Source organism: Chelonia mydas, chromosome 8 (assembly GCF_015237465.2).
Source record: "Chelonia mydas isolate rCheMyd1 chromosome 8, rCheMyd1.pri.v2, whole genome shotgun sequence".
NCBI lineage: Eukaryota > Metazoa > Chordata > Testudines > Cheloniidae > Chelonia > Chelonia mydas.
Window position 1 is genome coordinate 79938416 of NC_057854.1, and position 24379 is coordinate 79962794.

The window sequence follows — 24379 nt, forward strand, 5'->3', positions numbered from 1 at the left end:
AAGAAACCCTACTGTCTGCTGTAATACTGAGTGGAGCTAAACATTATGAAAAGATGTGTGGCATATGTTTAGTGGCCCTGTTTCCCCAGGAAGGAGTTTCTCAGCCTTCTTAAAACCATGTTATTTAAAAAATATCAAAGGGCACCAGTTCTGCCTTACATTCGGTGTGATGCTGAGCTCCCTCATCTCCTAATGACTACAATGGGAATTCCAACGATACATAGACTTTAAGGTCAGAAGGGATCATTATATCATGTAGATGACCTCCTGTACAACACTGGACATAGCATTTCACCCACTTACTGCTGTAGTGAGCTCAACAATTTTAGCTAAAGTTTTTCTTCCAGAAAGGCATCCACTCAGGATCTGAAGACATCAAGTCATTGGAGGTGAGGGCTGTCAGCAATTCACAGCATTAAGCTCCAAGACCCTGATCCAGCAAAGCACTTAAGCACATGCTTGAGTGCTTTTCTAAACGAGTTCTTATCTGCCTATATACTTTTGTTTAACTGGGCTGCTTCTTCTGCAAGAAGTGGACAGTTATGGCTAAACCAAACCCTAATCATATCCAGCTTCTATGGCAAGACACCTGCTTAGATAAGAATACATCTCCCTCAGATTAATCCTCAACAAGGCTAACAGCAGGGAAATGCAGGTGGCAAGGAGAAAAGAAGAAACATGAGAATGAAAGAAGGGGATAAAAAGAAAGAAAGATAAAGTAAAGAAAGAAATACTAAAAATTATCCACAGGAAAAGGTGGCAGACCATGCAGCTAATGCCTTTTGTGGGCATGCTTAGTGCTTCTTAATTGTTGCATGGCACTTGGGTACCATGGTGACAGGTGCCTTACTAGTACCATATGGTTAGTGTTAGATAGATTAGATTCCAGGGACGACTGTGATAGCTCATAAAATATTGTTTGTCTAAAATGTTTGTGCAAATTCTATATAAATCCAGTGGAAACTTCACAGTGCAGCACTCAATGAAACCCCATTTATCGAAACCTCAAAAATGGAAGGTTAAATATTGGTTTTGTCTCCTGTCTTGAATTATAATCCCCATCATAAATCAGTAACCCCCACTAACCTTCTCCCACTGTTTATCTACAGTCTTGTGATTGAGACTGCATGTTCACACAAGAGAGTAAACCCCACTGTATAAGCTACCCGGACATTGGGTCTATTCACATAGGAGAAAGCAGGTGATGTGGGCTTGTTTACTTTCTATTGCCCCATCTGGAGCAGGTAGGAGGAGAATGGATGGGGTAAAGCAGGAAATAGGCAGATGCTTAGCTTCACTCGACTACTCACTGGCCCACACAGCTGAGCCAACAAAGGGAATATCATAATTTGCTGCTGGTATAGGCCAGGATCAAATTACTACCGTCCTATTCTCAACCCCTTACTCCTGGAAGAAGCAGGGAGAGAACTGTGCCTTAAAGAAATACCCCTATGTTACAATGCTTTCTGGGGATGTACCTCGGCTGATGCAGTTTATGTACCACTCCTTGCCTAAACTCACAATCTGGCCCTCAATTGATTTTGCTCTCCCTGATAAATTTCCACTAAACTGGATTGGGACATATTTTCATACAGCTAAGACTGGTTGCACAGCTTTGCATCCTCCCTGGAAGCAAACTAGCCTTCTTATCCTTCATGTTTGCCTTTCTTAATGCAGCAATATATTGGATGGATGACATCAATGTTTCTTCTACAGTAACCCCCAACATCTCTTTCCTTTATCAGTATGCTGCATGACTGTGCTGCTTAATAGGTATTCTCTATTTTGGTTCATTGCTCCCAGACTTAATATTTTACATTGTCTACACTAAACTTCATTTTCATTTACTGGCCCAGTAATCTAAGATATCCAGCTCTCTCTGAATAAGGTTGCATTGTTCCTCATTACATGAGGCTAACTGCCTGTAAAATGTCATATTTTAAAATTAAGCTGTTTTTAGCTGTGGCTTGAAAAAAAGAAACTCCCTTTTTATTTGGAAACAACAGCTTTCCAAACACTGAGCCACTCACATGCTAGACAATGTGGACCAAAGTCCATGCACTTGATTTAGGCACACAAACCTCTCACATCTGGAGCAGGTAGGCAGAAAATACAAGGGGTGGGGTAGGAAATAAGCACAGGCGTCGTTTTGCCTAATCTTGTGGTTAATGCATACACAGGGTTGCATGTATGTACTTCCCAAATGCATCGACCCAAGCTAACTTGTGCACACGCATTAGAGGATTTGTTCACGTACGCAGGGACTCACTGACTTTAAGGACAGAAGGGACCATCACAATCTGACCTCCTGCACATTGCAGGCCACAGAAGCACACCCATCTACTCCTGTAGTAGGCCGAGAAGCTCTGGCTGACTTACTGAAGTCCTCTAAAGTTGATTTAAAGACTTCAAGTTACAGAGCCACTTGAACCAGGTTTGCATAAAAGTATATGCATATTTCAAAATTAGGGTCTAAATTTTAATAAATAGGCAAACAAGCAAGCAAAAAACCCAACTCAACCAATCAACCACAACAACCCCCCTGTAACCCTATCAATTTGACAGCTTGAATAAATTTCAGACTCAATTTAAAAAGCTAATTATTTATTCAAAACCTTGGATCCAAATGGCTCTGATTTTTGTGGTGTTTTAAATCTGAGCTTAAATCTGGATCAGAAGTTTCCAAGTTATCTTTCTGGATCTGAACCGAGTTTCTAAGTGCAGTTGGTCTGTGGTCTCTACTAAAACTGCGAACCATTGTGCTAAGTAAGGCCAATAATGATGGTAGCTTTTCTGATGGTGCCACTTATTCAGCAAGGTCATAATCTTTCAAGGACTTATGCAAGTGCTTAATTTTATGTACCATGAATTAGTTAGCCCTATTGACTTCAGTGAGACTACATACGGTACATAAAGTTAAGCACGTACCTAGGTCTTTGTAAGATCAAGGGATAAGAAATCAATTGAGAAGGCCCAGAGGAAAACAACGAGGTGATGACAACTTTAAGCAACTACTGCCAGAGTTCACATCCAAACAGGAATGATTCCTTATCGCTTTCAATTTCCTTACCTATTCCCTCCACTTTAGTTATTGTGGTGCTACTGGACATCGCTATAATGGAATTATTTAATAGAAATAATATTAATTATAAAATGAGGTTAAATGATTTGAGACCATTATAGGGTCATACATCTTGTGCCTCCATCAAACTGCTAGCCATAATTTGGAACTGCTGTTGGCACTCCACTGAAGTCCACAGCATCCATTTGGCTCAGTGAGTCACTTTCAAATTTAAATGCATGAGCCAATGGAGTTACGAAAATGCCATAAGACAAGCTTCAGAAGCCACATTTGTGTCCTGCTGTCATTCTGAAAGCCACGTTTCAATTTTGGTGAACAATTTATGGCGAGGAAGTTTGAGCATCCAACTTTGGGTAAAAGAGCACAATTGATGACTAAGGTTCAAAAGAGAATTTTCATTTGGAACACTGACCTTGAAAGTATTTTTCATTTTTGTATATTTATGTACATATATTTTTCCTTCTGTTAAGCATCAGATATCAGCCACTGTTCAAGGCAGGGCACTGGACTAGAGAAACAGCTATGATATTGTATGGTGAATCCTACATTCCAATATGAAACATATAAATCTGAGCTTCTAAAAGTGTGAAAAGACTGATTTAACAATAAATATGAAAACGTGGAAACCCTACTGGATGGATGTCCTTCTCTTTTTTTCAGTTCTTGGGAGGTTGGAGAGGTTTGTGAAAGGAAGGGAAAGAAAGCAAAAACACACAAAGGTTTTCATGATGTTCAAAGACTATAACTTAAGTAGCAATGATGCCATATCAATCCCATTTCAGTCTGAACTCTGTCACTTATGCACTGAAATTTACTCTATGAGTTATTTACCAAAAAAAAAAAAACAAGAAAGAGTACACAATACAAATGAGAGGAATGGAATGATGGGGCAGTGACTGAAAAATGACAAAAGCAAGGATACTCCCTGAACCACACCATTTGTGCTTGAATAAATAATCATAAAAGACACCTCTTAAACTACTTTCATGATGCATCTTGCCATGTCTAGTGGTTAAGGAATTTGACACTATTTACTTTTAGCACCAGGTGTGGATTTAGGCAGAATCTATGAATATACATGGGATGTGGAGGTACTTCTAAAAATTGTGGTGGGAAAACTGTAAGGAACAGGGGCTTAGGTGGTCTAGCTCAGCTGGGCTGAGATCTGCTCACCAAGGATGTTAGTCGCCAGGCAGGAGTTATAGAATCACAAGAGCCAGGTTACATAAGCAAAAGTTAAGAGCCAGGCTGGGGCAGAAGACCAGAGATCAGAAGATCTTCCTGGGGCAACCCCTGAGGTTAAATAGAGCGCTTGGCCAATCAGAGGGCTGCAGGGTACCATCACTCTGAGTCTTTTGGGTGGCACTTCTTGAGGCACCTTCTCTCCATAGTGCTGCCTGGGTATGCCTCTGCATGGTCTTCTGCTGGCACTGTGAAACTATCAACTGTCCCAGGCTCTGCAGATGTGGGTTCTAGTCCCCAGTTCCTTACACATACTCCTTGGGCTAGCCACAGAAACTATGATTACACTGAAGTGTAAGCCTGGGCTTAGACAAAGCCTTGAGGGTAACCCTTCTGTCTACACACAAATCTCTCAGGATCCTGTGTGAGTAGAGGGGTCAAGCTGGGACCTATTGCTTTGCAATACAGATGCACCCCCGCCCTCCAACTCAGGTCTTGGGAGTCCACCAAAAGTGTCCCTTAGGCCAGCTTCCTTTGTCCTTTCTATCTCGGGAATCACCAGTCAACTCCAGGGAAATGGAAGCAACCTTCATGTTGTATTGCAGCAGCTGGGTGAATCAGCATTTAACCTTTCAATAGTTTTCTGACTGCCTCAAACATACCTTTGGAGAACCTTCTACATATGCAGTGGAGACCAGTCAGAAGAAATCCTTTACAAAGCGTGCTGCTCCATGGTTGCAGGAGCACAGCCACATTTTGGTTAATCTCTGGCATGATGCCAACAAACAAGTGTATTTTAATAAGAGTACCAGAATGATCATGTATGGCAGAAAATAGCGAAGAAGCACTGGAAATTTTCTGGAGCAGTGACCAGCATACGGAGTGTATTAAGTGGCTCAAGACCGAGCACCAGAAAACCAGAGACCGGAACCACACCTGAGACAACTCACTGACATTATGCCCATTTTATGATGTGTTTGATCTGGTGCTGGGTACTGCATCAAGCATAGAGCCAATGGTAGTGCATGTTGACCTGGTCAGCTGGGATGGCGACCTCCTGGCCCAGAGTCCAGGTTGGGGACTGATGTGAGCCAGCAGCAGATGCTGAAGAAGGCCAGCAAAGTGCCTCTGGTTGCTGAAAGCTGGTCCCAGAGAAGGCTTTGTTGCAGGAGCAGCAGCAGCACATCCTGGGGCCGTATGTCGAAGAGCTTTCTCATGCTCCCCACTGAGGAACAGCTCGGCATGGAACCAGCAGCAGATATGGAAGGGACAGAAGCCTGGCAAGTTTCTGGATCCATTTTAATATTTATTAATGTAGGAATGGGAGGGATTTCCATTCTATGAACCAATGCAAAAGTTATAACAAGCCCTGGGTAGCGGTGTGTATCCAATAATGGCTGACTGCATGCCAGAGCCTTGGCCTCCAGGCCATGTTGAATTCAAAATGGTGACTAGTAAATGGTGACTCACTGGTGACTAGTCACTGGTGTAATGATCTGCCTAGAAACAGTGAACTGTGGGGAGGAAGGCGGAAATGTGTTCCAATCAAAGATCTAGTCCATTTCAGTGAAATGTAGTCCATGCAGTCCACAAAATTATTTGTCCCAAATACAACTGGGGTTTGAAATTTTGTCCAGAAGTGTGTACTCGAGGGTGGAGCAGAGTCTAACGAGGAAGGCTGTAGATTTCTGCGTGTTTGCATGCAGTCAGACCAGGCTAAGGCATGTGGAAGCTAACACAGCATTCTGTTGATTTCCTCATGAATTCTGACCCAATCCCATGCTGATAGCTGCAGACTTTTCCTGTGGCAGGAACTCCAGACAGGTAGTCACATTTCAGGGAAGGACGTATTTTCCAGGGCCACCTTGATAACTGACCACTCCACTCAACTCATACGTGTGCTGTTCGGTCATTATACGTTGAAATTCTTTGGTTGTATTCACTGCTGGTTTCCCACCATCAGCTTGGAATAACATCTCCCATTGCCAATTGGGTCCTCCAACATATGAAAGGCCTGAAATGATAGAAAACCCTTTTGTAGTATGGCCACTGACCCTCCCTGCCCGGCAAACCCAAGGTGTTTGAAATTTTTAGGAGAAAAAAGCAGTTTTGATTGATTAAATTTACCATTATATCTTCACTTCTTTTGCTGCAATTAACCCAGGTGTGTCCAGGGAGCTTCTGTGGTCTGAAGCATCCCTCTCACAATATACTGAAGTTCACTTTGGAAGAGTAAAATTTTATGTCCTTGAAATGCCACAAGGATTTTTTCTGTGCTTCTCCACTGAGCTATTTGAGACAATAACCCTGTGTCTTGTCCTATTCCAGGCCCCTCGATATCTAAACCTGCAGTATCTCCACAGCTTTCCCACACAGCAGCAGAAGCCTAGCTCAATGTATGTTCATGGGCCATTCCAAGAGGAAGTGTTTCCGTTATGAATTTATCATTGAAGTGCTGGACAGGGTCAAGGCAAACCGTGGGATTTATGGCAAGAAGAAAGGCTGAGTCTGGTTGCACAGCTTGGGACAGGGTTGCAGAGCAGGAGCAGGCACTTGCTTCACAATTCTGGAACATGAACAGTGTCTACAGGGGGATGACAGTGATCAGATGGTGCCTGATTGCCTCAGAAACCTCTGCCACTACTTTACTCACAGTCAACTTTCCAACACCAAAGGAGTTGGCAATGGCTCTGCAGCAGTCTGGATAGCCACTGTCCAGACCTTTATAGCAACCTGCTTCTGGATTGGCATGGCCAACCTCAGGTGGGTGTCTTTATGCTGGAGAGTCGGGGCAAACTGCTCATAAAGCTCCAGAAATGTAGCTTTCTTCATGTGAAAATTCCAGACCCACTGCTGGTCATCCCAGGACTGCAAAACGATGTGATCCCACCAGTCTGTGCTTGTGGCCCTACTCCAGAAGCGCTGGTCTACATAGGTGACATCAGTGGCTATACCAAGTGTCATGAGCAGCATCAGTCCGTCTGAGTCTGCCGTGTCTGTGTCATCCTCCTGCTCTGTCATAAACTCTGTCAGGTGCCTTTGGTAGGTCAGAAAACGCTGCCGAATTGTCCACCAGCATCTCAGAGAATCTCTGCCCATTTCCTGATATAAGAGTGAAAGGGCAAGCAAGAGAAATTCTTCAAATGGTGTCTCCTCCATATCGTTGTAAGGCAGTGCACATACCAAAATGACTGCGCAGCAAGATGTTTTGGGGCTGTTGAAATTTCTTGTAGTGTGCAAGGTGGACAATCAAGTTTTCCCACTCTACACCATGGCCAAAAGCCTAGAATGGCTACAGTTCGGGAGTGTGCTAGGGAGTCTAGGATATGGTGGTTTAACTAGAGTCTGTGTGCTGCAGTGTGGATGCCAGAGTCCTGGGTTAGAGCCTAGGCTAGAAAATTCTTAAGCTAGGGTTGACAATCACTGTAGACACTCAAGCGCTGTGTTCTCTAACCCAGGGTCTGCTGACTTGAGTCCTGCTAACCCCGGGCTTACATGGCAGCATACACACCCTTAGTCACTTTCTGAATCAGTTTCCCAGCTATAAAATGAGGATAATTGTTCTTCCTTTCTCCCACCCTTTCTGGTGGGATTTTCAAAAGTGCTCAGTGTTGGTGTAATTCTGCTCCCATTGGAACCAATCGTAAAAACACCATTGATTTAATGGGAGCAGAATTAGACTAGTGTTGTTAAATACCATGAGGGGAGTAGCTCCCAATGCTGGTGTACTGTCTACACTGCCACTTTACAGCGCTGAGACTTGCATTGCTCAGGGGTGTGTTTTTTCACACCCCCGAGCTAGAAAGTTTCAGCACTGTAAAGTGGCAGTATAGACAAGGCCTAAGTATTGCTCTCCTCCAGGCACTTGGAAAACAAAGATGCTGTGCCATCTGGGTTTGATGGAAGAGAGGCATAGAACTGTGTGTGCCATGTGCATCTTGATAGAACTACAGCCCAAATTGTTTTATTATTTTCCTCAGCATGACATACAGGATGGGCAATCAAAATCAGCCTGGCAGAACATGCATGAGAACTGTCTCTGGACAGATAAGCAATTAATCAAAATCACATTCTCTGATCTCTTGGGGCCAAATCCTGTTCCCATTGAAATCAAAAGAAGTTTTGCTATTGAGTTCAATGGGAACAGGCTTTGACATTTGGAGAGGAAAGAACAAAACCACTCAAGCAAGGGCTATGTCACTTATATCACAGATATCAAAGGCTGCTGACTCATGTGAGAAAGTCAGCAGACATCTGATCTTTGTCCGTTGCAAGGGAGAAATCAGCAATCAATGAGGCTAGAACAGTCTTTGTACCATATACAACTCATAAATTCATCTGCAAAGGATCAAGGAAATATGAAGGCTCCAGATTATCTTAAAGTCCTCAGTCCCTTGGTTAGAATGTTCCCATCGGTATATGTTCATAGTCCAAGGGCTGGAGCAGGAATCAAAAACGCTGTTTAAACACCTTCCTCCCCCCCCCCACTCCCTTCTTAAGGACTCCTGACCAACTTAACAGCACAATACGTATGCAAACAAACTTAAACAAAGCCTTTGTTTAAATTTGTTAGCATACGTATTGTGCTATTAAACCCATATAAAGAATGAATGCCCTCCCGAGCAGTGTGCTGCTCCTTTCAGGAGCAGAGTGCAGCTCCACCCCCCTCCAGAGTGGGGGGCATAGCCTCCCCAAGTCTTTCCGGTACTCTGTACCCACTAAAAATCTCTTGCCACTACTGCGTACTGGAGCGTACCACCCTACTTGTACTCCTGATTGTATCTGGGATCCATTAAGCCTAATCCAACATGGATTTCCCTGGCTGTTCATTGTTTCAGATAGAACCCATGCATGCGCTCAATACAATATTTGCTGTGTTAACTCTGATACTCTCTTACCTGGGCAATCACCACTATTTTTTTCCTGAATAGTAGTACAGAACACAAGAACACCTTATTTCATGAAGAAAATTAATAGGTTTCTTTGCTCACTTGGGAATATTACTTCTGTTGTGTGGGGAAAGGTCATACAACTATATACTAACTCCTAAAATCAGTGAATGCATAATGGCTTCTGCTATTCTGAACAAGAATCATTAAACAAATTCATAAATCAATGAAGCACACTGATGCATTACTTTAATTATCATTTCTGCTCAGATGGTTGGTTTACATAATGTAATTGTTTACTGTGTATGATTATTACACAAGAAAGGCTTGGCTGGACCTTCATTTTAAAATCTATTTTAATTTTTTAACATTTTAGGACAGTAACAAGCAATAATTTCTGCACTAAAGAGATTAATTTTAAAGGATCACCAATTGCTTCCTTTTGGCATTCATAATGGTATAATATTAAACATTAGTTTTGGTAAATTATTCTATTTTTTATGACCAAATATTACTCTCAGATTTGCCTATGGCAAACATCTAATAGGACTTGCAAAGATGAGGGCAGAATTTTGGAGTCTGGCATTGACTTTAAGGACAGAATTATTAGGCTCTTAGATTTGACCAAATGGAATGAAACAACATCAACAGCATGAAAGGCATAATTTTTATTTTCTAAAATGATAGGCACAATATGTTAGTCTTTTCCTGGGATGGATGACAGTCCAGAAATACTTGGCATTACCGTTCCCAAGGGTTTAGAAGTCATGAGTCAGGCCCCCCAAAATCATGAGAGTGGCTTAAAAATTATGTGACTTAAAACAGGCTCTTTTGATTTGCCTCTGTGTTTTGAGATTTTAGGGTTCATATTTTCAAGTCCTGTTCTGCAACCACGAGGACTAGACACATATCTTTAAAAAAAAAAGGAAAGCTGATAGTTTCACATAATCGCATGACTCCAGGCACTGGGGTTTTAAGAAAAGCAGAAAATACTGGAAGTCCCACTCAGCCAAAAAGCATTGTTTCTGTGACTCATGTAGTCCAGGTCTCTGCAGCCCCCTTCAGGGCTGAGCTACATAGCATTAGAACATGGAGGAAAGCATTTGTACCCAAGGCTGAAGCTCAGATGAAATTCACCCTTGTGCACCAGGCCTAAGCATCACTTAAGTCCTCAAAATAGGGTCGAAGTGGCACTTAAGTGGTGTATAGGCTATACAGGACTCTGCTTGAAGGTGAAATGGGCAGCATACACAACTTCCCTCATACCATGGCATCATGCTGTGGAAAATCTGTGTTGATAATACAATTGGATCTGAGGATTCTATGCTTCTGCCTTGTGCCTTTTGAGCATGAAGTAAAGCCCCTTCACACAGCCTTTCCTCCCTGCTGAGTACTTCTTTCACAATGAGATGCAAGATCTTAAAGCAAGATATGTTATCTTAGTTTCCCATTAATGTTAATGACAGTTACATATATAGGTTAGATCAGGTCACCTGGAGTGCATACTCCCAGGGTGCTACACAATTCAGTGTATGCTCTAAAATAGTAAGCAGGTGGTAGGACCATCATGTAAGCTTTACTTATTTACAACTGTTATTAAAATGATTCAGAGTCAGGAGCAAGGATAAGAAAAATATATTAAAACTCGTTGCTTCATAAATGAAAAAAAATCTGATTAAATTGCAGTGCAAGATGACCAGAACAATAAAACATCATGTACTAAATTTACCTCTGCTTTGACTCCACTGAAGTCAGTGAAGCTACACCATAGATGAATTTTGGCTCTTGGTGTTAAAATTCTAAAGATCCTGATGTGTCAAGAATAAACAGTAAAGTGTTTAAACAGTAAAATGCTAAAAGCATAAAAGGGGTTTTAGAAGTAGGTCCATGAAAAATGATTAGCTATTTTAGAAAAAAAGAAAATTTCTGTTGCTGATATCATTAGCACACTGATACTGTCCCTATAATAACCTGTTGTTTGGGACTCCTTTTCCCTTGCAAGGAAGTGACACTGCACATTTCATCCAATTTGTCCCTGCACTTTTCACAGACATTCCAGGAGCTCATTAAGAAAAGGAACGATAGTCATTAATCTATTTTTACTAATATACTTCCCTCAGGATCTTAAAAAAAATTCTACTTGGCCCTCATAAGTAACACGCTTTTCTCCTAACAATAGAAGTTGATCTTCCTATAATATATTGAGTTATATCGTTGTATAGGATTGAAATCTCAGAGTAATCTGTCTTCAGGTACAGCCCCAAGCAGGAGGTGGTGCCTCTCCAATATTAGCTGCCGAAAGCTTTGTGATTCCCAGACATACTGCAAATCATAATTCCTCCCCTCTTCATCCTGGCTCAGAGGGTAGTAATTTGTTGCTGGCCGTTATCAGCAACAAACTGCAACACCCCCCAGTGCCCAAACAGCTGCACTGGCAAGTACATTCTCTGCCCTTCTCCACTTTCTTGCTCCAGGGGGTAGAAAGTGGGCGGTCAACATCATCTGATTCCTGTAAGCCCTGACTCAAGGTCCAGGGAGCTCATGCAGTGGAATAATTTTTAATTCCCCTTAGTCCTTTACATGGGCATGTAGTTCAAGTCACAGTCTAGTGCTAAGGTAGTCTACATTACCTCATTTCAAAAATAATGTAATATACTCCCCCCCCCCCCCGGTATATTTTAAGATGGCATTTACAAAGGAGCCTTCTTGCCAGACCTCAGATCAGTTGATCAGCTCAGAGCTAGGATTGACACAAAAGAACATATTACTAGAGCATGTGTTTATTGGCACTGCTGGAAAAGAAAGAGCTTTTTGGAAGGATTTCTTTATACCTGATTCAAAATTATCTTTGCTCTTCAACAACTTTGTTTAAAGGCTTGTCTACACTTAAAACATTACAGCAGCATAGCTGGAAAGGATTCTGCCATTGATGTAGGCAATCCACCTCACCAAGACGCGTTAGTTTGGTTAACAGAAGAATTCTTCCATCAACCTAGCACTGTTTACATGGGGACTTTAGGTTGGCTTAACTGAGGTGCTCAGGGATGTGGATTTTCACATCCCGGACTGACATCGTTAAACCAACCTAATTTTCTAAAGTAGACTACGCCTAAGAGATGAACCCAGATGCACCTGCTGATCTGTATTTATCTGGCACCAAACCAGTTCACTTTTGTTCCTTCCAGTGAGAAATTGTTCTGTATATCTCTCAGCAAGGGCACAAATCTCTATTCCGTTGCTTGGGAGGATAATCTAAGTGAGGGAGGTTTAAAAAGAAAATACAAGTAAGATTTTCAAATTCCTCAGTGAAACACAAAGCAAAATCCTTTTTCATGAGAGGGAAATGTAGTAAATGAGTGGTATGGGAGTATCACTCCAGAGAAGAAAACATTGGCAGTTCTGCCATTTTCAAGTGATTTTTGTTATAATAAATCATTTACTACCAAAAGTCAACAGAATTCATATGGCACCTTAGCAAATAAGAGAGCACGTAGGAATTGAAAGGGTTCTGAATGGGAAGTTTTCTGTGTCTAAAATTAACACTGACACCCACATTTTTAATATGTGTTTGAGGGTTTTTTAAATATATTTTGGGTTTTTTGTTTGTTTGTTTTTAAACACTCTTCATCAGCAAAAATTACTCCCTTAAATTTCCCAAGATTTTGAATAGCTGTTCCTATATTATGCATCCGATGAAGTGAGCTGTAGCTCACGAAAGCTTATGCTCAAATAAATTTGTTCGTCTCTAAGGTGCCACAAGTACTCCTTTTCTTTTTGCAAATACAGACTATCACGGCTGCTACTCTGAATCCTATATTATTGTAACTTTTATTATTATTGTTTGCTGAGCAACATGATTGTTCTTGATGCTGTAAAATATATTGAAGAAGACATGGTGTCTACGCCCAGGGAATTCCATTCTTAGATAATACAATTCAGGCACAGAACACCATATCAATATACAGTCTCCCTCTTCTGCTTAGCCTAAACAACACACCAGGCTGAGGCTCTCTCTCACCTGGAAGATGTCCTCAGCTTCTTTCCTCAATGACCATTAGAGGGCTACCTATCCTTAATTTGCCAAAGTCACTTGGTAAGCCACCTGGCCCAACTGCCCTCTTAAATTCACCCAGCTGGCTCTCATCAGCAAAGTGGCTCTTTGGAGGGCCAGTTGCCTTCTCTCCAGAATCCCGATCTTTCCTGCACAGCTTCACCTACCTTTAAGAACATTGAGAGCTCAAGTTCCCACACTAAAGTGGAGTACGTTCCTCTGCTTCAAGTTCTCTGGTATGCCCTGAGGCTTGATGTGTTCCACAGTGTGTAGCATCAATCGAGAGGCATGCACTTTACAGTGAAGGCATCCAGGGCTCAGGAGAAAAGCAGCTGGAGTGTGCAACAAAGTGAGAGGGAGCCACAGGTTTGGAGAAGGGAGAGGGACCTGGAGGCAGGTAAATAAATAACAAGCACATGTATGGTACTCTTTAAATAAATAATTATAATAATAATAATCCTGGGAGAGGATAAACAGAGTATGGCTGACCCTTGTGTAGGTGCTGTACAGTGTGAAGACAAAAGGACTCTTGCATCCATTGGAAGGGGTGGGGAGAAGGAGGGGAAGCAGTCACAATTGCAGTTCCTGTACCACACCTGCAGGGTGCATACCTGTGTAAGAACCAATGAGCTACACCTACGGTGGCATTCCTCCACACTGGCTCCAGCACAGGCCTGTGTTTTAATGGCACAATGTGACCCCTCCCACAGCAGGCAGTTAGATAATGGGGTTGCAAGTAGGCGGCAATCAGTCAAGTGCCTTATTGGAGGAGAATCTCCTTCACTAAAGCCAACCTGTACTTAAAAAAAAAAAAAAAAAAAAAAAAAAGGGAGGGTGTGGTTGATTCATCTCAGTTTACAGAAACAGCTGAGGTTCCTACCCTTGCCTGATTTAGGCATAGTTTATTAGAGGATTAGTTTCCTCAGACACATGTAAGGAAACTGCTCACAGGGCACGATGGTGAAGGGAACTGGCCTTCAGGAAAAGAAAAATCAACTTTGGAGTGGTATAATGAGTCCCTTTAAACAGAAATAAACTTTTGATATTTACATCTCCCTGTCTCCTGTGTGAAGCAGGAGCCATGTTTTGCAAATCTAGAAGTAGCAGAAAGAATCCTGCTTTTAAAAATAATCTTCCTGGTTTATTAAGCACCAGCCTCCATCCCTGCAGGCTTGTCACAGAGAAAACTGGGTGCTCCCTATCAGGAACAACTCTATGTGTGGTTGTTTCACAGACCAGCTCCGGTGTCACTTCAGAAAAAAGCCACCTGCTGCTTCCCTCAGCCAGGGGTGCTGCAACTGACATTTGAAAAAAAATATATAAAATAAAATAAAGGAAGAGAAAATGAGGAAGATGAGAGACTGGGGGACAGAAAACACATAGTGGATAGAAATTTGCATTAACTATCTGAAGCCAAGTTTAACAGGTAACATAAGTACTGAAGGGATTGTTTCATTAATTCATATTCTAAACTGATACCCAGCAATCTCTGCAAGATGGCAAATAACCTAAGATAGAGAACATTATTGGAAAAGTGGTAGAACACCCAAAATTATCATCATTACCTTATTAGGGAGATAACATTTCTGATCCACTCCTGAATAATAAGGTTATTTCTCCAAATGCTATTTTATATCTCTGGTTCCACTCTTACAAGTTGTATCCATAATTAAGATACAGTAACTGGGAGCAGTTTTACTTAGGGGGAAAAAAGCACAAAAGGGACTTTTCTCCTCCATCACACTTGCCCATATTCAATAACTTTTCATTTCCCATTGTCTCATCATTTTGCAAATGATGGATGAATAAGTCTGGAATTAAATTAATAACTAAATAAAAATTAAAAAATGTGATCCTGGCTAAGGGTGAGCAGACCTATAAATACATAAATACAAAAGGCCAGTGCATAGTTTTCCAAAGTGGACCTCCAAATCCCTCATTTGGATGTTGAAATTGACACTCAAATGGCTGCTTTATTTGCCTGAGTGCTGACTTAATAGACTGAATACAGGATGTGGCAGTTCTGTTAAAGCACTTGTGTTTGAAAATTGAGTGCTGACTTTGAATGATTTGTGACTATATTTATTCTGCTGTTCAGTTGAAACTAGCATCCTATCTATCCATCATGGCAACTCTCATAACAAATCCAGTGGTTCTGTATATGATCAGCTTCTGAGAAACAACACATGCTCACCGTTATATACAGTGTCTATGCTCTTTTACTTTGTTTTACAGGAAAAAATACATTATAGACTATTGTTCTTAATTTAATGTTAACTAGAGAGATAAAGTGGGTGAGGTAATATCTTTTAATAGATCAACTTCAGAACTTCAGTTGGTGGAAGAGACAAGCTTTTGAGCTGCACAGAGCTCTTCTTCAGGTTTGTTAACTAGTTAATGGTAACTGGTTCTTTGTAAATAAAATGCACATCTCTGAGAAAGGAGACCAGTGGCTAAGGATTTGAGAGTGTCAATTTGAGAGGGGAAAGGCCACAGGTCAGAGAGACTCCATGAGGTTAGAAGCACTGGCCTTAGGACTTTAAAGGGGACTGGAAGAGATTGGAGCAGGCTCATGGTCCCACCCTTTCTACATGTTAGCATAGGTGGGATGCAGAGAGGGAGAATAAGATATATTAGCTTTGTCCTGTCAAGCTCTGGCATAATTCCAACAGTAGTCTTGTTTAGGTGGCTAAAAAAGGTGTGCTTTTTAGCTCAGGGTAACTTGCATGTGAGCTCTCCTGAGGAAAATACATGTCACTTTAATTTTATCACTAAATAAATTAGATGAGGTCAATCCTGGGAAGGGTATAATGTCTTCACTGTTTTACCTCAGGACAGCTCATATATATTAGCTACATTGAATAAAAAATATTGCACCTTTTTTGGCCGTGAAGACAAGGCCAATGATTTCGACCTGTGCCACATCTGATACTCCCGTCAAGGAGAGACAGTCATTCTGAACTGTATGATGAATTTGTGATGTGGATAATAAATATTTAGGAGAGGCTATTATGTCTACAATAATGAAAGACTACCTCAAGTGTATCAATTTTTTTTTTAAAAAATCTCCTTGCATATTTATTTACTGTATGCAGAGAATTGATCGCTTGTGATTCTTGATGTGCACATTTGTGCAAGTAATTGTGCCTACAAAAGTGAGCACACACTTGTTTACATGGACAACACTGGCATATGGGTGCACAAATTAACATTTGGATGTCTAATTTGTGTGTGCAAAATCGGAGCCTTTAGTTGAAAATGTACTATTCTTACATGAGGTGTTATTAGTTTTAAAATTGATAGTACTCATTAAATGCAAACTGTTTTAACTTTTTATAGTTAGCAAATGTCAATAAATCTATGGCATATAAAAGGGCACTGCTCACATGGCAGCTATTTGAATTCTATACTTTGTCAAATATATGTACCTCTTAATTCAATATTCCTTAAAGGCAATACTCATTGTGGTTTACAGCATGACACCTGACCTTTTGTTAATGTCAAACATCATTTTATTTTAGCAAAGGAAATGATTATATTTCTATAAATCTAATCATTATTGTTGGAAAATATATATATTAGAAAAAAAGAGGAAACACTGATCAACTAATCAGTTGCTTATCTTGTCAGTGATTTCATATGTTATTGCTGACATTTATTTCTGGGGCTAATAGGTATGAAATGGAGGGGGAGAGGAAGACAACATAAAAGTCAAAGTTCCACCCTTATCTGAGAATGGCTAAGAAATCTGTTGTGTTGATTGGAAAGAAGAATGTAGCACTAAGTTGTTTTTTTCCACCCAAGTAGGATAAAATCATTGATTATAAAATATGTGATTTGGAACTTCACTTGAATGTACCAAGGTTGAGTACAATTTACTAGGCTGCTATTTTGTTGTGGTCTCTCCAGTTCTCCCTACTGGAGTTACAGAATTTAGTTCCTAGACATGGTAATTTTTTCCTCTAGTGAACTGAAACTTTTGCTGTGGGATGACACAGATCGATTGGACTTATATATGTTAATAGATAGCATACATGACCACACTGATCATGTATGCTAATCTATTAACAGATGCAGGTCTTATTTTGTTGAATTGTTATTTTTTATGATTCATGTGGACAGTTGAGACTCTTATATTGTTAGACAGGTTTTGTGCATTCAGCAAAGGCTATGAAGGAATACTTTTTTATTTTTTCTACTTTTCTCCATATATGTACATTTAGGGAGGGATATGTTTTCTACTGAACAGCTGGATTGTGTTTAACTGTCTTACATTGCACAATGTGTTGTCTTTTCTTTGAGAGACACCATGGCAGAATTTTATAGCATGCCTAAGATTAAGTGAAAAGAAAGCTACACATCTGCTTTTTGGTTCTGACATGCCTATTAGACTGGTTCATGTGCCACAAATTTAGTATTTCTATTTATTATTTAGATAGCATGATGAGTATGCATAGCACCTCAGAGACAATTTGAAAAGAGACTCTTTCATTGGGACTTTAACATGTAAGACATCATGACAGGGCTTGCTTCCATGGTGCATCCTTGTGGCCACATGACCTACTACTCACTAGTCAGTTGAGTCTTTGACAGTCTTTCGCCGGTTATCCTGGGGTCCAATGCAGTGGTGCTTTAGTCCTCTGACTAAGACATGCTTGAGTCTCACCCCATCCAGGGTATTAAAGTCCAAAATTAAGAAAAAACCAAAAACTCAAAATAGAGTCATCCAATAAGTTTTCAGCAGGACCCTTCCTTTCCACTCAGGGCCTCTTTTCAAACAACCATTCCTTTGGTTGGTCTCCCCCACCAGGAGGTTCATCTATCTACCAGCTGAGCTAGGCCTTCTCCTTTTAATTGCCCACTCTACACCTGATATCTAATGCACGTGATGAGGCAGGGTAGGGCTAATTGAACCCACAGGAACTCATGCTCCTTTCTAGTGAGGTGCCTGTGCACCAAATCACAGACTGACATAACAAAATACTTAAGCATGAATTTGACTTTGAGCATGTGAGTAGTTCCATTGAATTCATGGCTAAAGTTAAGCATGTACTTTAGTGCTTTGCTGGGTGGGGCCTAAAGTCCCAATTGTGAAAACTCTCAGTACCAACTGTAGTGATTACTGCCATGAGTAGTCAATTCCACAGCACTTGGTAATGTTTGCAGGACCAGACACAAAACTACACAGATCACAGCAAGGAACCACAAACAGCTGGGGAGATCATGTAAGGTTATGACTAGAGTTGGGTGAAATTTTTCAGCTGAAACTTTTTAAAGCTAAAAATGCAGATTCAGTGACACCAAAATATTTAGTGAATTGATATTGATTTGCTGAATTATTTTGGTAAAAAACACAACCAAACCTAAAAAAAATCCTAAAAAATTAAAATGAAAATTTTCAGAATGAAATGTTTTGATTTTTAGATTTGAAATGGTTTTTTTGTTTTAAAATTTCTGTAATTTTAAAATATAAAATATTTAAATATTAAAATATAAATTATTACAATATAAAATATTAATAAATGCTCAAAATTGAGACAAAACATTTTGTTTTGGGTCAAACAAAACTTTTCACTTAACTTGAAATGAATAATTTTAACTTTTTGATCTGGCCCAAATTTTTTCAAAATTAATTTTTGGATTGACCCAAAATGATTGTTTTCTGGTTTTTCAGAATTTTTCGGAAAAATCTGTTATTCGTGAAGCTCTAGCTGTGACAGTAAGCTATAGAGATGTGCTTTGTTATGTACACATCTTGTCTGTTTTTCTTTTCAATTGTAAGTGAATGTCTTATAATTTGAGAGAAAAAAGCATGGAAAGAAATCAGAAGAAAATAGTGCTGGAAGACTAACAAGTTTGACTAACTGGAAATGGTGCTGTTCCTACTGCTTTGTTTCAGGAATATAACCTGTTGGTGACAGCAATCATGACTTGACAGAGGATCAATCACAAGAGTTACAAGTGCTTTGCCCTTTATGCAATATGTGACAGTTTTCAAAAATATCATCCAAGATAATCCTTTGTGGAACAACCTTTTGGATGATCTCTACTGACCCTAGTTTTCCTACACAAACACAAATGTGCTTCAAATAATATTTGCCCGAGTTAGTATAATAATCTTGGTAACAACAAGATGCAGCCTAATTAAAGAGGTTTTCTGTGCTTAGCAGCCAGAAGAGACACCTTGAACTAACTAAACAAAACAAAACATGTTTAAAGCTACCTGTAGCCTCACACCTGCTATTGCCAGCACATAGTGCCTGATTCACTACTGTGTTACTCCAGTTTATATCAATGTAATTCTACTGGGACCAGATTTACTGACTATGAAGGACATGATTCACTGGAGCATTACTCCAGCTGTATGCCAGTACAAGTCCAATGGAGTAACCAATGGAGTTCAGTTTTATACCAGTGTAACTCCATTATTTACTCCCATGCAGTTATACTGGCATAACATTGGGTATCACAGTACTGATCTGCTAGTGTGCCTCCCACAGCTCTCCTAATGCCTCTTCTGCTATCTGCTTTACAGAATGGATAGGAGGCTAACCACACAACTTAAATGGCACAGAATTTTGCATTGATCTGGCATTTGCACCTGGGTAACTTACAAAGGACAGAATTTAGCCCTTACTGTTCCTTCATCCTGGTTATGTTTTGCGGTTTTATTTAGTATCCACTTCTAACTCCATAACAGTTTTCAATGTGGTTAAGTGACATACCACACTGAAGTAACGGAACAATGATGGCTTAGTATATAGACGGTATGACATTTGATTAAAGCTAAGCTCCCGCAAATGCCAAGAGGAGTTCCTGGGAAGATATTTGATATTGACTCTAAAAATGGTCCATGTGACTAAAATTTAATACATCTTGTTAACATTTATTTTAAGAATATTGATTTTAAAGTAGAAATCACCTACAAAGAGAGACCAACGATAAAGGCCAATGTGTAAATTGCTTTAAAACTGTAGTTACTGTAATTATATGGAGCATTTTATAAGCAACTAGGGACTGCTTTGGATAGGTGACTGAAATTTAATCAGTATCTGGCAGATTGCCTTTCTGTTGCACCTCACATTTCCAAAGTACTATTCTAGGGCAAACCTGCTAGCACTGAGAACTTTTATTATCACATTTGGTCTCTCTTTGAACATTTCCCAAAAGAATGACTTTCACAGTTCTCATGGAAGATTTGGGAGCTGGGTCATTTTTCTCAATAGCATGTGTCTCCCTTTTCAGGTTGGGGCAAACTTCATTAATCTATGTGGGCTGGGTTTTATAATCACATGGAGCATTATGTATGAAATGCATAAAAGATTGGTTTGTTAATGAGACTACAAGATAAAGGAAGCTTGCACATTCCTTTGTACTCCAAGGACCTATATGTTTGTGTTAAATCTCTTAGAAAAGACAACTTATTTCTTCTTTATTTGTGTTAAATGGCAAAAAATGGATAGTTTGGGCAAAAGAGCCTGAATGCTCTCTCTCTTTTAAAACAAGGCGATAACAGAAAATAATTATAAATGGTAAATGTGAAAATTAACCTATCTTGAGAGTTTTTGGTTTACAAATAAGAAATCAATAAAGCAGATTTAAAACATGTTTGATTATTTTTGATGGTTCAAGATGTAAAGGTCTTAAAGTCTAAATAGAATTCTTAGAGCTTACCTTCATTAAAGCGGTAAGTATTGGAAGATATACAGTAGCTGTCTAGATTGATTATTATATTATCTGCTTTGCAGAAAAATAATATCCTTGTCTCAGTGCTTGTTGTGAAATCCGGATTATTTTGCTTAATATACTTTGTCCCCAGAGTAAATTAAAACATTTATTTCTTTTGTACTGTAGTTTGCTTAAACTTGGATTCTTGGAACATATCTGGATTGTGCTGTGACATCTGAATCCCACAGATCAATTTATAGTTGTTAAAGATCATGAAGAATGGTCCATTAAAACAGTTAGTATTTGACAAATAACAACATCTGTGTTTAGTACAGAAATTGATCAAACAGACAGAGCACTTATTCCTGATGCCCAAATGAAAGTCTGCTTGAACAAACTTATTAGTCAGTGTCCTAGTCTTAACAGGCTGCCTTATTAAATAACTCTAGATGTATTAAAATCACAATCTAATGTGATAGCACCATGAAATACCTGTTTCTAAATGACAGTTGTTAGGCCAAAAATTACTAAAAACTGAAATATACAGAAAACATACTTTGATTTTCAATAGGAAATTTCTCTATCATAGATGAATCTAAGAGTCAGACTTCAATGAGTGTGTACACATATGTTGCATCTAAACATAGACATATAAAACAGGCAGATTATCAGTATTGTTTATACTGTGCTTCAGCCACTGTGCTGCATCACTGAAGTCAATGTGTAGAAATTTTAAGGTTTTGTTCCAATTTGAAACAAAGGATTTCAAGATTATGAAGTATGGCTTCATACTGAAAATTCTCTGTGAAAGAAAATATATTTGTTTTAGATCTATTAGAACATTTTGTTTAGACAAAAATAGAAATGTTTTGTTTTGATGTTGACTTTTAATTTTTTTATATTATATTATAATAGCTAATAAAAATACAAACATTTCAAAACTAAAAGTCAAAAAATCAAAATGTTTTGTTCCAAAAAATGTCAAAACAGGACATTTTTGGAACTTTTTCCCCTCTGATTTTTCTTCAGAATGAAATGTTCATGCAATCGACACATGCTTTTGCAAAGCGTTTCAATTACAATGGAACTGCATTCTCTGATGGACAATTGTTCCATTAGAGGGTTTATATATATATATATATATATATATAAGATCTAGCTATTGATTCTATTGGGAGTAGGACCAGAGTTTTACAGACAAATAAAAGATAGGCCCCCGCTACCAGGATCCCACTATAAGTCAGCAATGGATCACAATTAATCAAGGAGAGGGGTATGGGAAGAACAAAAGGTGATAAGAGTAAAAGATTATAACAGATGATTTTTATTACATATACATCTTACTAGTTCATTTCTCTCTCTTTGTCTGGGAGTGTGCACTTGTGAGTTGTTTAAAAAGCTGTAGATATTGTTGCTCTGGATTATTGTTTAAATTACTACAGGCTTTGTGTATGTATTTTATTTGCAAATTATGCACGTGGCCCTTATTTTGTGTGTGTTTTGCAGACAATACGAATGCTTGGACTTAAGGGTATACTCCAAATTAATGCAATCTATTTTCAAATATGAATAAATAATATTTTACCTTCTACCATGAATAATGATACTTAACATTTATACAGCATTTATTTTCCAACCCACTATACAAATATTAAACAATGAATCCTCACAATATCCCTCTGAGGTAGGTAAGTATTCTAGGTTTTACATATAAGAAAAATGAGAAAAAGAAATAAAGGTAAAGCACCTAGCACAGTCGGGTCCTGGTTCACAACTAAGGCTCCTTGGTGCTGTGCTAATACAAATAATAATATAAACAACAAAAGGCAAAATTTTTAAATCTAAATTAGGCACCTAAAGAAATCAATGATTTTCATAGATTTGGACTTCTGAGTGCTCACAGCTCCCTTTGAAGTCAGTTGAAGTTGTGGGTACTCAGCAGCACATATTAAAAACAGGTGTCTGGGTGTTTAAGCATGGATTTAGGTACACATCTTTAGATTTGAAAATTTTGGCTTAAGTAGGGTGACCAGATGTCCTGTTTTTAAAGGGACAGTCCCGTTTTTGGGGACTTTTTCTTATATAGGTGCCTATTACCTCCCACCCCCTGTCCCGTTTTTTCATACTTGCTATCTGGTCACCCTAGGCTTAAGTGACTTTATGGAAGGAACATAACAAGTCAGCGGCCCAGCCCGGAGTAGAACTTGGAGGTTCATGACTCCCATCACCTTCTGTTCTCAAAGATCCCAAACCAAATCCCAAGCCCACTATCTTGTACCCAGCGCCGATAAGGTCAAGTGGGCACCACAGTGATAGGTGACCATAGAGAGGTTATATGATGTGCTTCAGGGAGAAGAGGAAGACTCCATCCTCCAGACCATGGAATGTCTGCTGAATGAAGGCTACTCTAGTCAAACTGCTGAAGTAGTCTGTACAGTTCTTTACATACCGCCTCGGCTACAGGGGAGGAGAAAAGAATCTGCAGAGAGGCAGATCCTCCAGTTCCACCCTCCTCTAGGCCGCCAAGCTGTGCCCTCAGCTGCACAGGAAGTGCTTAGAAAGTTGGTTTGATAAAGGGGATGCACATCCTCTTCAAGACCTCCTAAAGTTCTATTCTGTTCTATTCAGGATCTTATACCACATTCATCACCACAGTATTTGAATGCAGCCTAAATAGAATAGAATAGTCCAGCCCTTCCTTTCCCCCGCACAGCAAAAATGCAATGGTTCCCTTCCTGTGGGATCTCCACAGCTGCAGTCAAGAATATGGGATTTTCTCCTATAAGAATACAGAGCCAAATGTGGCTTTTTGGTTATGTTGTTGGAAGAGAGTGTGCAGGTAGCCTCACTGTCAGCACACCAATATAGGAGATACCTGAAATTCAGAGGTAGTTCTCCTTGGAATGTTACCCAGAGAACCTGGGCAGTAGATCTGATGGAGTTCCATGATTCTAAAAGAGTTAGCCAAGGCTCCCCTTCATGAGGTACGGCAGGTGGGAGAGCGGTGTTGAGGGATGATGCATCCTGCCACTTTCCATACTGCAAGAAGGAACATCTCTGGCCATGCTCCCACAGTGCCCACTGAGCCATTCTGCTGGTGTCTGCTCCACACAGAAAAAGTATCTCAGGCTACTTCCACTCAGGTCCTATAGCTTACTACTTCCAGCTCCAGTGCACTTCAGGGGCTTGCCCACAGGCATTACTTTACTTCACTTGCAACTGAGATCCTGCCACTTATGGGGTGCTAAGGCAACTACTGGTCTGCAATACACTTCAGAACAAAGGAGAAGGGAAAAATCTGATAAGTGACACTGAGCCAGACTCTATCATTACAAGAAATGCCACAATATTTTAATATCTAGTTGTAAACTCATTACACAAGGTCACATCCAAAAGTCTGAGTACACTTTACAACCAAATTGAACTGAATAGAACACAATTGACCTTGGAAGAATAAAAGTCTTAATCAACCCTCAAGCTGACTAAAACATCAGAAACTCCAAGGAC

The 24379-nt window shown here is 39.8% G+C and overlaps 1 protein-coding gene across 6 annotated transcripts in view; it reads right to left on the reverse strand.

The window, feature by feature from the left end:
* Positions 1-24379, reverse strand: part of ADGRL2 (adhesion G protein-coupled receptor L2) — a 469695-nt gene that overhangs the window by 436051 nt on the left and 9265 nt on the right. The window lies entirely within an intron of this gene.